Source organism: Tupaia chinensis, unplaced genomic scaffold, assembly GCF_000334495.1.
Source record: "Tupaia chinensis unplaced genomic scaffold, TupChi_1.0 Scaffold000141_1, whole genome shotgun sequence".
Lineage (NCBI taxonomy): Eukaryota > Metazoa > Chordata > Mammalia > Scandentia > Tupaiidae > Tupaia > Tupaia belangeri.
In genome coordinates this window covers 1,677,856-1,694,442 of record NW_006159611.1, presented here as the reverse complement: position 1 = coordinate 1,694,442, position 16,587 = coordinate 1,677,856, and the positions used below count along the sequence as shown (strand labels likewise).

The window sequence follows — 16,587 nt, the reverse complement described above, 5'->3', positions numbered from 1 at the left end:
CAGTGATGTAACCATTACGCCATCTGCTGGTCCCAACCCTGATAAATATTTAAGTTTATATCTGACACCTCTGGTGTTTTGTGTTTTTCTTTCCACATTGTTACTTTATTCTCTTTTCTTTTTAAAAGAGCATTACTTATTATTATCACACACACACACACACACACAGAGAGAGAGAGAGAAACAAGTCTCCAGAAGATCTGGGACAAAAACCGCAGTCTGCCATGTGACAGTGCAGTCTCTAACCACCATGCCACCTGCTGGCCACTCTTTCTTCCCTTCTCGAGTTAGTTCTCGTTCTCGCACCGGTCGCTCCTTCATGTAAGTGAGGTGAGGACTCTAGACAACGGACTGTAGCATCCCCCGGCCCCCTGCCCACCCACGCCAGCACTGCGTTACGCCACACAGCATCTTACGATGTGCAAATACACGAGGAAACTGAGAAAACTGGGGAAATGCACAGAGGCGTGAAAAGGAAAATAAACCTCAGTCGTAACCCCACTGCTGGGGCAAGCACTGTCACACAGTCATGCGTGTGTAAATAAATTCTGAGCTTAGTCTTCAATTACATACCCAGCTTTGTGACCTGCTGCGTGTGTGTGTGTGTGTGTGGGGGGGTATTTCTTTGTTTTTAGATACGGTTTTGCTGTGTCTCCATCTGCCTGCCCCAGTCTCCATGCAGTTGGGACTGCAGGCATGCACTGCCCGCTGTGCCCGGCTTTGCTGGTTGGTGTTCGTAGGACGGACTGCAGTCTGTGCGGGGCTCCCGTGTCACCCCAGCCTGGCGGGTAGCACATCAGACACGTGCCACTGTGGCTGGCTACCATATACTTTTCTTTTCTTTTTTGCTATGAGGCATGTGCTCTCACTGGAGAGAGACAGAGAGAGTGAGAGAGAAAGTGAGAAGCATCCCCTGGGGGATGGCCTTGCCGAAATCCCTTCTCTATTCTCCTCTTGGGATCTTGGACACACATGCACGGGAGCCCTGGCGTGATTTCGAGTTGTCGGGTCCAGGACTCGAACTGCAGAGTGTACTATGTGGGGTCCAGTTACCTTAGCATTTGCACCACCTGCTGGCCCCACCTACTTTTTAATAAATGAAAAAATTAAAAAATCTGCAGGCAGATGGCATAATGGTTACATTGTTAGACTCCCACATGGTCGACCGTGGTTTCACCAGGTCGGCACCTGGTGGGGGACCTGGAGCTGGCAGGACCTCGGTGGATGGTGTGGGGGAACTGGGGCCCGGCAGTCTGCCTGCCCCTGGGCTGCTTTCCACCCACGGGGTTGTGATGTCACCAACCGAGGCACTGCCATGACGGGAGGAAGGGTCCTCAAGGAGGTCATGGAAAATCCATATCATGAGAGACTGCATGGATTTAAACGACTGCACGTCAACATGAACTCATACCTGAATTCCACGTGTCCCCCAACTTTTCTAAGCAGCCCCGTGTGCACGCAAGCCTAGACAGGGAAACTGGAAACTATCTTTCCTAAATTGCAAAACCACTTAATACCTGAGGACTCCTGTAATCCCAAGGGACGGAGGAGGAAAGGCAGAGCAAAACGTGGTTCTGGGTCCCAGCAGCCCTGGCGGGCGTGATCGGCCAGGCTGAACTTGTTCAGAAAGAAGACGGAGGAGGCACGCCTCAGGAGGAATCCATGCCGGCTCCTACAGAGCACTCCCGTGTGGACAGCCTCGTCTCCCTGACAGTTGGCTTAGAATAAATTCCTGGAAACCAGCTAAACAACAGGTTAGTGCCTCAAGGCTTTTTATAGAAGTTGTGTCTTCTTTGTAAGTTTTTGTTATTTTTCTAGTCCACTGATTTTTCTATTTATCCCTGACAACAGGTTATTAGGGAAGGAAGGAAAAGCAAAATTAGCCAAGCTAATTGATCATTAAGTATAATCGACCATTAAGTATAAATTTCCATTTATAATCTACCCTCTCCCAGAAGCCTTTAATTACTGGATTGCTTTATTGATAAACCCAGGAGATAGTTAATCATGGAGTATTTAAACAAACAATGTAAATTTCCACATGAGAAAGTGACATACACTGTATCACTTGTGTAGACTGTCAAGAAATGATCTAAAAGACTAGAAACAGATAGACTCTAGAGTAAATATAAGTAAACCCGGCCAGGCCTCTTAAGACCTGCTTAACATCTCTTAGCAGCTTCTCAACAGCTTTAGAGCAAAACCAATTTCTCGGTGACCTTTCCAGGTGAATCACCTTGGGCACGTTACTGGACTTTTCTGAGGTTCAATTTTGTCTTCTGTACGCGGCAGGGAAGAGTAGAACTCACTTTCTGGGGTGCTACTTAGGTGCCCCAAATCCCAACACAATTGAGAAATGGATGGGAGGGACTGTGGCAGGACCACACCCTCCTGGGAGGTGCTGCCTCCCTCTCTCGCTGTCTCTCTCTGGTGTGTGCTCACCTCTCTGACAATTAAACACCACAAAACAAAAAAATTAAGAGAATTAGAAGAATTAACCCACGTACCATGTCAGAAAAGAGCCTGGTGCCCTGGGAATGCCCATAAGTACCATCTGCAGGAGCACACACGACACCCAACAGGTGCCTCCTGCCTGCCCCCCAGGGTCATGCCCCCGTCCCTGCATGGCAGGCCCAGCTCTAACACTGCAGTCTCCTCTGCCTACCTCAGTACATGCCGCTTTTCAGCTCAGAATGACCTTCCCTTCTTTTCCTGGAGAATCCCCCCATCATCCTCCAAATTTTGCTCCTGTGTTAGCCTCCTCCTGGGAAAACCCTAACGTCTGAGTTGGGCACCCCTCTCCTGCTCTTACGGGACTCAGTGGAGTATGTTAATTGCCTACCCGCCCCCACTCAGGTGAGCTCCCGAGGTCAGGAGCATGCTTTATGTGTGGTCCTATCTCCGGGGCCCAGCCCAGGCCGGCCTGGTCAGGTACCAGAGATCGTCGACAGGCCACTGGCATCAGACCCAGGAGAACTGGAGAAGTCAGCCGCAGAGTGCTGGAAGCATTTCTACACACATCTGTTAGCTGTGCATGGAACAGACAAGCAGGAATCACTCCCACCTTTTGGGACAAGTCCATTACTTTTTGTAAGAGGGAAAGGGACATGTCCTCCACCAGGCCTTGCGCCACAATCCTCCCTCGGCCCCCCGGCCAGGCAGGATCGCGGGCACGCATGAACACCAAGCAGACCCAGGAACTCCCAGGAACCGACCCCGACCTTCCCTGTGGTTTCCAGCACCGCGGAGCCCAGCACACCACAGCTGGGCCAAAGCCCATCTTCCCAGATGTGGAAATTAGGGTGCTGGGAGGAGCAAGGCTGCAGGGGCGGAGCTGCAGCTGGAGCCCTGCCCTTGACTGTTCCTGCGATGAGGAGCTTTTCTGCCATACACAACTCTGGCTTTGAAAACCGATCATCCGAAGACAGACACTGTGGGCTTTGACAGAGGCACGGTCTCCCCAACTGGGAGTCAGAGCTGGAGACACAAATCCTAGGGACGGACGAGCTCGTGGGAAACAGGGAATGGGCTAGTGCGGGAAGGGAAGGGGACAAAGAGGGCCAGGACTGGGGAGAGGTGATCTGGGAAAGAGAAGGGGTGATCAGCTATCTCAGAACTCAGGCCTCAAATTCTGAGGGTGAGCGACTCAGGGAGGAGGGGAGTGAGAGCACTTTGATACCAAATTCAAAAACAGCAGGTCCTCATTTTCTTTTTAATTAAAAAAAATTTTTTAGAGATTTATGCTATAGGGTGTGAGTGCTCAACAGAGAAACAGAAAGTGAGAAATCAATCACCCCCCACAGGGCATGGTCATGCCACAATCCCTTCTCCTCCATTCTCCTTTCAGGATTTTAGGTACACACACAGAAATGCCCAGAGTGAGTTTTAAGCTACTGGGTCCAGGATTCAAACCGTGGTCAACCACGTGGGAGTCCAGTGCCCTAATCACTATGTCACTTGCTGGCCCCTGTGTTGGGGGGGGGTCCTCATTTTAATTCTGTACTAGGAACATTAACTGTCTTGGAAGAGCAATTAGAGTGTGTGTGTGTGTGTGTGTGTGTGTGTGTGTATTACATTTGTTTATTTTCTTTCATGAGAGGGAGAATGAGGGAGAGAAACACACCCCTAGCGGGGGCTCAGCACCCAAAGATCACCTCCCCCAGCGCTCCAGCCAGTCAGAATCTTGCATGCATGTCGGCTGATGTGTTCCAGGTGAGCTTCCATCTCGACATGCAGTTGGCCACGGGGCTTCCAGCACTGCAGAGCAGCGAGCTGCTGCCTGAGTCACCAGGTTGGGCCCAGCAGACTCATCTTAAATGCTCCTGAATTCTAGTTTCAAAAATTTGCGATGGTGGGGAACCAGCAGTTTGCGTAATGGCTATGTTGCTGGATTCCCACGTAGTTGACTACGGTTCGCGTCCCAGACCCGGTGGCTTAAAACTCACGCCGGGCGCGTGTGCGTGCGTGCCCAAGATCCTGAGAGGAGAATGGAGAAGAAGGGATTGCGGCGTGACCATTCCCCCTGGGGGGTGATTTCTTGCTTTCTGTCTCTATGTCTCTCTCTGTCTGCCTGGTGAGCGCACGTGCCCTATAGCAAAAACCTCTCAAAAAAAAAAAAAAATTTGCAACGGTGGAAAGGCAAGCTTTTGCGTAAGGTCAGCCCGCAGGAGGACGCAGCCAGGTAACAGGCGAGAAGCGTGGAAGGGGGGACAGGGCAGGCTCCCACAGCTTTGCCGCGATGAGCTGTGTGACCTTGAGGAGCTGTTTATTCATTCTCTCTGAGCCTTGCTTTTTAATTTTTGAAATGTAGCTAATAGCAACTGTCTTAAAATGCTGCCAGGATAAACAACGGCACAGTCTTGCAGCCTGAACACCGGCTCCTGAGCACTGGGTCGGCGGGGAACGTGGGGAATGTCAGGGTGCGTTTTTGCACAGACTCTTCCAACAATCCAGTAGGTGCTCAGTGAGAAAGAGGATGGAATGAACACACACAGAGCCTGGTGCTCAGCGGGACAGGACCTTGCAGCCATCAAAACCCTGCGGAGGCAGTGGATGCCAACAGGTTTTCCTGACCGGACCTGGTAGTGCAGTAGCGTGTGCGAAATGCATGCGAAAGAGATCATTTGTTTGGTTATTGTGCAACCCACCTCGGTTCTCGTTCCTGTCATTTCAAAGACTGGAATGGAAGACAGTGTCTTAGATCATCCGTACACACGGGGAAGGCAGGGACTTCGGCCCAGTCCTTCTCGTACTTTGGCCAGCAAGTCCAGGCTGGCCACAGTCACTGGAGGGTTGTGAAGTTCCTGCCACTGGGACGCCAGAATTGCACCACATCTGCAGACTCCGTAAGTCCACAATGCTGCATTGTCTTCCCTCCCCTGGGGCGTGAAGGGTTGCCTGGAAAGGTCAGCTGCTGCTCTCACTGAACTTGTGGCAGCCAAGCCGGCAGAGCAGCGTGAAGCAGAAATAGAGCCAGGCTCTCAACACGCTCTCCAGGTGATTTACAAGTGCGTCTACTTAAAAGCCAGGCCTAACACAGTCTCGTAGGATACTATGTATAGGGAGTTCGTGTGGTTCTGCTCCGCAGTGCGCACCTGAGCGGACCTGTCGGCCTCACCCAAGTGCATTTCTGTCAGTCAGATGGCTCTTGATTTCCTGCTCTCCACTTAGACCTCGTGTTTCAAGTGCTTTTCTTGACATACCCGAAACCAGTTCAGAGTAAGAACAGTATTACACCTAGAACCTCTGAACGCAGAGCCGTTGGAAGTGTTCCAAGGGAGTAGATGGAGCAGGAGAGGGCTGAAGGCTGGGGCCGACTACCTTTCATCTTTCAGTGTTTCCTAGTGGGTCGGCAGGGAGGGAATGCATAACTTTGAAATAATGAATTCAACCATTATAGACCTGATGAGATAAATCGGTCTTTAGGCTTCAGGCAACTGAATATATCCATTAATAAATCTTTCTTTATTCTCTTGGAGAGATTTTTGCTACAGGGCGTGTGCTCGTCAGAGAGACTGAGAGACGCAAAGTGAGAAATCACCCCTCCTCCGCGGGAAGATGGCCATGCCACAGTCTCGTCTCCTCCATTCTCCTCTCGGGATTTTGAGCACACACGCGCATGCACACGCACCTGGTGTGAGTTTCAAGTCGCGGGTCCAGGACTCAAACTGTGGTCAGCCATGTGGAAGTCCAGCACCTCAACCACCATACCACCTGCTGGCCCCAAAGAGCGATATAAGTTTTTAAAGCAATGGACACTTTAAAAAGACTGTGGCAGAGCCAGGTGGACCACACTTCTGGGAGGAAGCTGGGCTGCCTCCAGTCAGGTCCTGCCAGCAGAGCACTTCCCCGACCTGCATGAAAGCCATGCCCAGGAGCTAGCACATCACACCCAGAGCTCACAAAGCCCTAGTGGAGATGTCTTCACCCCCAAGTTGCACGTTAGCAATAGCAATAATGTTCTTTTTAAGAAAGAATTATTTATCATTATTATTATCTTTTTAAAATTTGCTACAGGACATGCATGCTGACTGGGGGAGAGGGAGGAAGAGAGAGAGGAAAAGAGAGAGAGAGAAAGTGAGTAAAGCAAGGCACTAGGTTCAGGACTTTGAACCACAGTTGGCCATGTGGGAGTCCAGGGCCTTAACCACCATGCCATCTGCTGTCCCCAACAATAAAATTTCTTACTAATATTTAATGAGTGTGCATAAAGGAGAAAAACCCAAGGAGGATTTCCTCCTAAGTGTACAGGGAGAAATTGGTTGGACTTCAGATAGACCTGTGCAATTTAGTTCGGGTTACGTAACCACATCTCAGATGCCCAACGCAGACACAGCACACACCCCGGGTGCTCTGGGAGGCCCCGGGACTTGAACCAGGACCTTTCGCATGTGGGTGCGTGTGTTACCACTGCACCACTGCCTTGGCCCACGTTCTTATTTCTGTCGTGTGTTATAGTCTGAGTTAGTGAGCCTGGGTTCCTTCACGAAGGGCTTACTACCTGCCAGGCATCCGGCCAGGCACTGGGACCTGTCAGTTGGTAAGATTCCCACGTCCCTGCCCTCGCTCTGTCTGGTAGAGCTAACCCTGGCACTGCCAAGACCTACGTAAATCTGAGAACCTTGGGAGCTTGTCCATAGGCAGGGGACCAGTGAAACAGTTCTGCAGGACACTGTGAAGACTCCCTGGGCAATGATGGAAGCTAAGCCTGACACATGTGCCTTGGTTGGGACACAGCCGTCTTTTCTAGAAAAACCTAGAGTGGTCAACCCTTTGAGAGCTTCTGATAGTCCGTGTTTTTAAATTCGTTTATCTATTACAGAAAAAGCTCACCTGTGCTTAACATAATGATGCCCCTGTTGACCTGGTGTGTTTTTCTAGGAGATGAGATGAGTTTGTCCCATTCTGTTCCCATTCTCCTGTCTGCTTTCTTTCAGACTGAAGGGAAACATCTGTCAGAAGCTGGATTTAAAATTCAGGTGAGACTGTGGTTAGAGACCACAGGGAGAAAAGGAAGCTAATTCCCTGTCGCATGTGGGTTTCTGCTTTGTGTGACTGTGGACAAAGGGGTGCGATTCGGTCGGGAAGGAACCATCGAACCCAGCGATCCAGGAGACAGGAGGGTGGAAGGAGAGATCGTGCAGTCGGCCTCTCGCTGACCATCTATGTGTGACTCTGGGCAAGCTGCTTGAACCCTGCAAACCGCCGGGCCGTGAGCTGTGACGACTGCTACCTCCAGCCCTGGGTGCTGCAAGAATGAAAACTAGATCATTTACACGAAGCGCTGCAGGCCTGTATGAGGAGGGCCTTTGCAGACATAGAAATGCCCAGAGATGGCCTGTGTGTGACAGTGACAGTCCACGGATGGCAGTACTGGTGGCTTTCTCCACCCTGATGTGTGTTCACATGGTTAATAATGGATAGGGTCGCCCAGGCTCGGTCGGACTGCAGTGACAAGCAACTCCTGAATCCACGGGACTTTCCAAGAAACACAGAAGGGCTCATCATCGCCTTCTCATTTCCAGAGGGCTCTTGCACGTGCCAGAGGGAGGGAGAAAGCGCTCCCAGCAGGGCGTGGTCACGCCACAGTTTCTCCATGTCCTCGGGATTTGGGGTATGCACATACACACACATACGCAGAGTGTTTGTTAAGCCACTGGGACCAGGATTCGAACCACTAGGCTATAGAGTCAGCCCAGCTCAGTAATTACTTTTACTGAAGCAAAGACACAGCTGGCCCACACAGTCCTTAGGGAAGCTGTCTGTCCTCATGGCTGCTTCTGCAAAGCTCCTCCTTCGCAAAGCAGGCTTCCGCAGTGGTGAGGCAGGACAGACGGCACCAGTCGAGGACTGGCAATGAGACGCTTTCACTCAGAGGTGAAGTGCCATTTCCACTCATGTTTCATTGGCCAAAACGAGATAGGCAGCCAGGCCCAACTCAGAGAACTAAAAAACAGAATCCCTTTCATTTCCAAAAAGAGAACTGGAAAAATTGGAAAGTGGCCGAAGGCCCCCTGGTCTATCCGAGGGGTGATCTCTCACCGAGAGGAAGTTCACCAACCCCATGAAAACTTCAGTGGCTACTCCTGTGACTGCTGGAAGTGAGACTCTGTTTTAAAATAACAAGACGGTTCCTCTGCATAATGATTACAATTAGCACGCTTCCTAGAGCCTGGTTTTCATCTCCTCGGCACTTCTGTGACTCAGAGAAGTGGTGATGGATCGCACCAAGCACACGGTAAGGGCTTACACGTCACCTGTGGGTTCACGCCATCGTAAAGATGCCCTATCTGGAAAGGCAATGGACTGATGAGCTGTGCGTCTGTCCAGCCACAAGGCACGGAGACGGCCTGAGAGACCGTCACACTTACTGCCAGCAGTCCCGAGAAACGCTGGCCCCGGGAGAGCTGTTCGCGTGTGCCGGCAGATCCCAAGGGTGACTGCCGCTTTTAGCTGTGGTCTGCTCACGTGCACAGAATGTGAGGGGCAAAGCCATGTCAGACACAGCTAAGGCAGAGCTCCTGACCGCAGGTCCCTTCACAGAGCACCTGCCCACGGAGACTGAGTACAAACCACCAGGCATCCTGCTGAGCTCGGCGTGGAGGTCACTCCCTCTGTGAAGTCATCACTAGCCTGCACTCGGAATTCAGAGGTTCTAAAGCTTCTCTACCGGCCTGTGCTAGATAGCGTTATACTCATAGCACACCTGTGTCCTTTTCTGGACGTCGACCTCCCCGAAGACGCAGATCTGACATAATTTAGACATAATTCCTACCCCAGCACCTGACTGAGAGACTTCTTAGACAAAAGGAGGACAAAGTATGTCTTTGCTGAACGAGACTGCCCCGCACTCACTCACAAGGCCCAGCCAGTGCTACCTGCCTCACCTCGCCGCTGCTCTTAAAACCACCCACCGACCTCCATCTGCCGAGAAGGAGACGGGGACCGCCTCGGCCTGTGGTCTCAGTCTAGTGCGTACACCGTGCCAAAAGAGAGAATTGGATTCCGCTTTGGAGCCGAGGCCTCAGGTCCAATTTAATTTGATCCCCAAATGACCAAGCTGATTAATTGTCAGGTCTGGCCTTTCTTCGCAGTAAACCTTAATCCCTCGTAATTTGCCATGAAATGAGTGGGAGTTGGCTGTTTCAGGCATGAAAGGCGTGGATCTTGTTGAAACCTCCCCAGGCCTTATTCGGGGAGGGGAGGCGGGGACGGGGCTGGCTGCCTGGAGAGCAGCAGGTGCAATGAGGATTAGGGCACATGGCGGGAAGAGCCGCCGTGGCGGGCGGCTGGGGGCACCCAGGTGTGTGTGAGTTGGCAGGGGTACAGAGAGAGCAGGGCTGCACGCCGCTCCAAGTCCCTGGGCTGTGCAGCTGCTTGCCTGGCACTGCTACAGACCCACCTGTGGTGCTGATGGGCACAGCCCACTCCTAGGAGCAAAGAGACATGAAAGGTCTCCTGTGAGCTGAGCCGCGCCCTGCCCTCCCCCCAGAGAGCTGCAGGAAGCGGGTGCCCTCCGCCACTGGAAGCCAGTTCGCGTACTCTGCAGCCTTTCGATGCTTACGACAGGTCTCGCTTCTCGTCTTCCTTTTTCAACTTTCTTTTTATTTATTATTATTATTATTTCGCTATAGTGCATGTGCTCACCAGAGAGACTGAAAGCAAGAAATCAACCCCCAGGGGAAATGGCCACATCGCAATCCCTTCTCCTCCAGTGTCCTCTCAGGATTTTGGACACGTCTGCTCACTCACCCAGCATAAATTTTGGGCTGCCAGGTCCAGGACTGTAACCATAGTCAATGACGTGGAAGTCCTGCAATGCAACCATTATGCCACCTGCTAGTCCCTAAGTTTCTTTATTTCTTTCATGCATGAGAGGGAGAGAGAGGTGCACCCCGTCAGGGTCTCTGACAGCACGCTCCACCCCAAGCCTCAGCCAGCCCCCTGTCCTGGGCACACAGATGCCTGGTGTACTCAGGGAGGTCACCAGACACTAGCTTGGAGCCCTCTCACCTGGGCCGGCCTCGCGGGGCATCGGGCTTTGCCCCGGGGCTACCCTCCAGCCCTCTTATTCACAAGACAGCCCCTGGAGGACTAAAGCAAAGGGATGTATTTTCTTTGCACTCAGGGACCGGTTCCCAAGTACACCTAGAACATGAGGAAACCCCTGCGCTGGAGGGTAAGTCAGCAGGCAGGGAACTCAAGGGAAACCAAACCAAATCAAACACGGGCTGGAGGCCAAGAGGCAGCAATGAATGACGATTCGCCTCCCCTGCAGGGAGCTGTACCAACAAACTCACTCCGACAAGCCTTCTTCATCTGCCTCTGTCCACCGCTAAGCACTCCGAGGTGCTGCCGCTCCCGAGGTTTCGCGGGATGAACAGTCGGGGCGCAGGGCGAGGCCCGCAGAGGCCATGGCCGTGGCCGTGGTCCATGGACCATCTCTTCATTTCTGGGACAGATGGGGCTGCTGACACAAATCCGAGCAGGTGCGGTTCCTCCTTCCCACACACAGGCCGGGAGTTCTCCCCACCCCAAGGCCAACCCCAGGAACATGGGCCTGGGAAGGCGTTCTTGTCAGCTCCTGCTCTGTCCTGGCTTCTCCCATCGCTGTCTCGGAGGACCTATACAGGTCCTGCAGGGGTTCCCGCACAGGACGTCGGCCAGTCCCTCGGTCCTTCCTACGGCGGGTCCCCAGGTCGGGCAGGTGCACGTGAATGCACCTTGCTGCATCCGCCTGGCAGTGCCAGTCACCCTGGAGGAGCCACAGACACATCCTCTGAGGATTCCTTCATGCGCCCCGCCCACGGCGGACGGGCCTCTCCTCCCACCTGGAAGGCAGGCGCAAGTGCGGTCTCTGAAACGCTCCCCGAAGGCCATGAGATGCTGGGGCAGAGAGGAGGAGAGAGTGCTCAGGGGACCTCCTGGCTCCGCTGGTACCCGACTGCCTGTTACAGATGACAACTCCATGGGTCCCAAACCCAGGCGTGCTCACAGGGCTCAGAAAGCACAGATTTCTGGGAGCCTCCCCCACAACATCAATTTAGAAGGCCTGGAGCAGGGACCTAAAACCTTACCTTTCCCTCTGTCTCTCTTTTTCTGTTTTTATTATTGATTTATTATTATTATTATTTTAAAATTCGCTATAGGTCATGTGCGCTCACCAAAGAGCGACAGAGAGAGGGATTGGGTGGAGTGAGAAAGCAAGTCGTCAGGTCTGGGATTTGAACCATGGTTAGCCACGTGGGAGTCCAGTGCCTTAACCACCAGGCTGCCTGCCAACCCCATGTCTCTCTTTCTTTCCATTTTCCAGAGGGTGTATGTGCTTGCCAGGGAGACAGAAAGAGAAAAAGGGGAGAAGGGAGAAAGCACCCCCCCTGCCCCCGTGGGGCTGGCTGTGCTGCAGCCCCATCTCCTCCATTCCCCATCCTGGGAAGGATTTCAGGCACACACAGGAGCACCAGATATGGTTTTCAAGCTGGGGGCTGGCAACGTGAGCTCTGTGAGACGTGGCTTCCTAACCAGTAAGGAACATGTATCGTTACTTTTTAAAAGTTTGTTTCTGTTTTTCTTCCACAAGCGAGAAAGACAGCGGCAGAGTGGGCGCTAAGGTCTCTCTTTTTCACATTTTCTTCACCTCCAGACTATGGGCAGACCTGGCCGGAGCTCCCTGCCGTTGTCACCACAACCCAGGACAGCGCATGGGTTCCAGGACAAACACACGGCCGTGATTCCAAGGGGAGTCCGCGGCAGCCGCTGAGACCACTGCCAACCGGAGCAGACCTACAAGTGGACACTGTCACTTCCGGAAACGCTGAGGGACGCAAGCTTTTTTGTTTTTAAGTCTACGACATTCCAACTGTTGTGATCCTTTGTTCCGGGTCACAAGGCTAAAAGATGTTTGATAATAAAAACAGTGCCCGTTTCCAGTGAAAACAGATGGTGGAGGCAGCCAACTTAAGACATCTTTTCCAAAAAAATAAAATAAAAAACCTTTATTTGTGGAAAGTGTGGACTTTGAATTGAGCGTGGAGGAGCAGACTAGGCCACTCTCTGGGGAAGACCTCCACCTGGATCTGGTGAAGCCGGGGTCCTGGGCGAGGGACTCAGAGCCGGCGTCACTTGTAGACTGTCTCGTTGCTGTGTGAGAGCCAGACGGGGCTCTTTGAAAACAGCCTCTACACGAGCATCGTGTATAACGCTGGGGAAAGTTTAGGGCCCCTAGACATGACCACCTCACGGGTTTACTTTTTCTTCCTCCGAGAACAGGACTTCCACGTTGTTAACCGTGGTTCCAGTCCCGGACCTGGCAGCCCAAAATTTATGCTGGGTGCGTGGGCAGACGTGTCCAAAATCCTGAGAGGAGACTGGAGGAGAAGGGATTGCGACGTGGCCATTTCCCCTGGGGGGTGATTTCTTGCTTTTAGTCTCTCTGGTGAGCACATGCACTATAGCAAAATAATAATAATAAGTAAAAAGAAAGAAAGTTGAAAAAGGAAGAAGAGAAGCGAGACCTGTTGTAAGCATCGGAAGGCTGCAGAGTACGCGAGCTGGCTTCCAGTGGCGGAGGGCACCCGCTTCCTGCAGCTCTCCGGGGGAGGGCAGGGCATGGGTCAGCTCACGGGAGCAATCGGTGAACCCAGTCAAGCAGACCCACGGAGACGCGGTGGGGTCTGGAGCCAGCGTGCTGAGGGGGCTCGGACTAACTCTCCACCAGTCAAACCTCAGACTTGGCTGGGCAGAGCACGAGTGGCCACATGGCCGGGGCAGGGCTGCGTCGGAGGAGATGAGAAAGGCCCAGAAAGCTCTGGACACGGCAGGTCTGGCCGAGACGCTCAGCCCCATGGAGCTGCATTTTCCTTTAAAGCAGGGGCTGGCTCTAGACTACTCCCAGTCACCCACGAGGTCAGGAAAACCTGCTCAACAGTTCCTTCATTCTCTGGATCCCTGACTAGAGTCCCAGAACAGCGTCCTGCAGGGCACACCCAGACCTGGGCTTGGTTACTCCCGGGGGCAGGAAAACAGAGAAGGGGCCAAGGGAAACGAGAGTCCTTCACCTTGTTTTTTGTTTGTTTAAGAATCATTTTATTTCACTTTACTTATCATTATTATTTTAATTTGACCAGAGAGACAGAGGGAGGGAGAGTGAGAAAGCAAGCCGCCAGGTCTGGGACTCAAACCTCAGTCAGCCATGTGGGAATCCGGTGCCTTTAGCCACCACACCACCTGCTGGCCTCTCTACCTTGTTTACCCAGCATAGAGACAGGTTCAGGTCCAGAAAACTGCAAGGGCTCTCTCTAAAGACCTTAGTCCCCAAACGAAAGCCCATTCTAGAATAGAATGCTTTTAAAATTCCTTTGAACTAGAAAAGCGGCTCCACTGTGGACACTGCACGGCTGACACACACCCAGAGAAAACTGCCTGCTCGGATTTAACCGGCCGCCACCACACAGGATCAGACTTGTCTACACCGCGAGGGAGCTGGAGGAGGTTAAGGAGGCCTCTCCGCCTGCAGGTGGAGATTCGCACGGGGACTTCCCAGGGTGTCGGATTTCCACGGGGATCGGGGATCGCTGGGACCCACTGCTCATGGACTTCCCAGGTGAAGCGGGGACTTGACAACGGAAACTTCTCTAATAAGTGACAAAAAGTATGTGGGTGATAATTTGACATTTCTCACGTGAGAGTCCCTATTGCAATAGAATGTGTAAATGAAGGCTCTTAGGAGATCTGCTTAGAAGAACGAGAGAGTGAGGATGGTGAACCCTATTAACTCAATGTCTGGAGCCTCAGATGAAAACTCCCTGAGGGAACGGGGCATGTGTAGGGATGTGCTACAACTGTGGAGATGTTTCGTAAAGCTCAAGGGCCTGTGTTGATGTTAGAACTGACTTCCAGCTGAGATTGCTGTCTCTGACAAAATGCGATGCACAGCAACAGGGCCACCCTGCCCTCTCTGCAGAGGGGAACGCTAAGTTCGCTGAAGACACTGTTCATTTTCGGACTTAACTATTTTTGCGGTAAATACATGCTGCCCCATCAAATCAAGTTCCCCATAGAATGAAGGATGCAGTGACTACAATGCTTCAAATGTGTTGTGTTGAGGACTCAAGTCCAGCAGGAACGCCGGGGTTAAGAGTGGCTGTGGGGGAGGCAGAGAGACACTGTGGGGAGTATGAGATCCAATACAACTGCTCACTCTGTCGGAGAGTGGAGGGGACGAGCAGGGGCTGGCTCTAGACTACTCCCAGTCACCCACGAGGTCAGGAAAACCTGCTCAACAGTTCCTTCATTCTCTGGATCCCTGACTAGAGTCCCAGAACAGCGTCCTGCAGGGCACACCCAGACCTGGGCTTGGTTACTCCCGGGGGCAGGAAAACAGAGAAGGGGCCAAGGGAAACGAGAGTCCTTCACCTTGTTTTTTGTTTGTTTAAGAATCATTTTATTTCACTTTACTTATCATTATTATTTTAATTTGACCAGAGAGACAGAGGGAGGGAGAGTGAGAAAGCAAGCCGCCAGGTCTGGGACTCAAACCTCAGTCAGCCATGTGGGAATCCGGTGCCTTTAGCCACCACACCACCTGCTGGCCTCTCTACCTTGTTTACCCAGCATAGAGACAGGTTCAGGTCCAGAAAACTGCAAGGGCTCTCTCTAAAGACCTTAGTCCCCAAACGAAAGCCCATTCTAGAATAGAATGCTTTTAAAATTCCTTTGAACTAGAAAAGCGGCTCCACTGTGGACACTGCACGGCTGACACAAAGCCAGAGAAAACTGCCTGCTCGGATTTAACCGGCCGCCACCACACAGGATCAGACTTGTCTACACCGCGAGGGAGCTGGAGGAGGTTAAGGAGGCCTCTCCGCCTGCAGGTGGAGATTCGCACGGGGACTTCCCAGGGTGTCGGATTTCCACGGGGATCGGGGATCGCTGGGACCCACTGCTCATGGACTTCCCAGGTGAAGCGGGGACTTGACAACGGAAACTTCTCTAATAAGTGACAAAAAGTATGTGGGTGATAATTTGACATTTCTCACGTGAGAGTCCCTATTGCAATAGAATGTGTAAATGAAGGCTCTTAGGAGATCTGCTTAGAAGAACGAGAGAGTGAGGATGGTGAACCCTATTAACTCAATGTCTGGAGCCTCAGATGAAAACTCCCTGAGGGAACGGGGCATGTGTAGGGATGTGCTACAACTGTGGAGATGTTTCGTAAAGCTCAAGGGCCTGTGTTGATGTTAGAACTGACTTCCAGCTGAGATTGCTGTCTCTGACAAAATGCGATGCACAGCAACAGGGCCACCCTGCCCTCTCTGCAGAGGGGAACGCTAAGTTCGCTGAAGACACTGTTCATTTTCGGACTTAACTATTTTTGCGGTAAATACATGCTGCCCCATCAAATCAAGTTCCCCATAGAATGAAGGATGCAGTGACTACAATGCTTCAAATGTGTTGTGTTGAGGACTCAAGTCCAGCAGGAACGCCGGGGTGAAGAGTGGCTGCGGGAGTGGAGGCAGAGAGACACTGTGGGGAGTATGAGATCCAATACAACTGCTCACTCTGTCGGAGAGTGGAGGGGACGACACATGAACAGATTTGTTTAAACGCAACCTCACTACCGATCTGTAAGTGGCCTTACCCCTATTCTGAGAGCAGATGCGGAATAAAGGACGAGATTGTCCCAGACAGGAAACAGCCACGCTGACGTGAGTTACCCATGCCCACAAGAGTATTCTATATTTAGTGTTCAAAGCTGGAGAAGTTTATTTATTTACAGGACATATGCAGGTTTCACAAGCTAGGAACGCCACCCAGAAACATTACTGCCTGAGAGTGTGACAGAGTTAGAAGGAATGAAAACAAAACAGTAACAGTGGCACTTCGCTGCATTTCTGCTACAGGGCAGGGCTGTGCCCACAGCTTCTCTCAAACCCTTCTGATAACTCTGCAAAGTAATGTTCATATTCCTGTTAGAGAGACCGGCAGCCGGCGTGACAGTTACGTTGCTGGATTCCCACATAGTTGATTACATTTTGAATCGGGCATGAGGCTTAAAACTCACACCAGGCGTGTGTGCATGCCTGCCAA

General features: G+C 52.0%; 1 long non-coding RNA gene across 1 annotated transcript; it reads left to right on the top strand.

Moving 5' to 3' along the window:
• The first annotated feature begins 10,622 nt into the window (after positions 1–10,622).
• LOC102494446 (uncharacterized) lies at positions 10,623–12,327 on the top strand. The gene is made up of 3 exons (XR_003548845.1): positions 10,623–10,678; positions 10,778–10,988; positions 12,143–12,327. It is a non-coding gene; the product is annotated as an uncharacterized LOC102494446 (long non-coding RNA).
• The last annotated feature ends 4,260 nt before the right edge of the window (positions 12,328–16,587 follow it).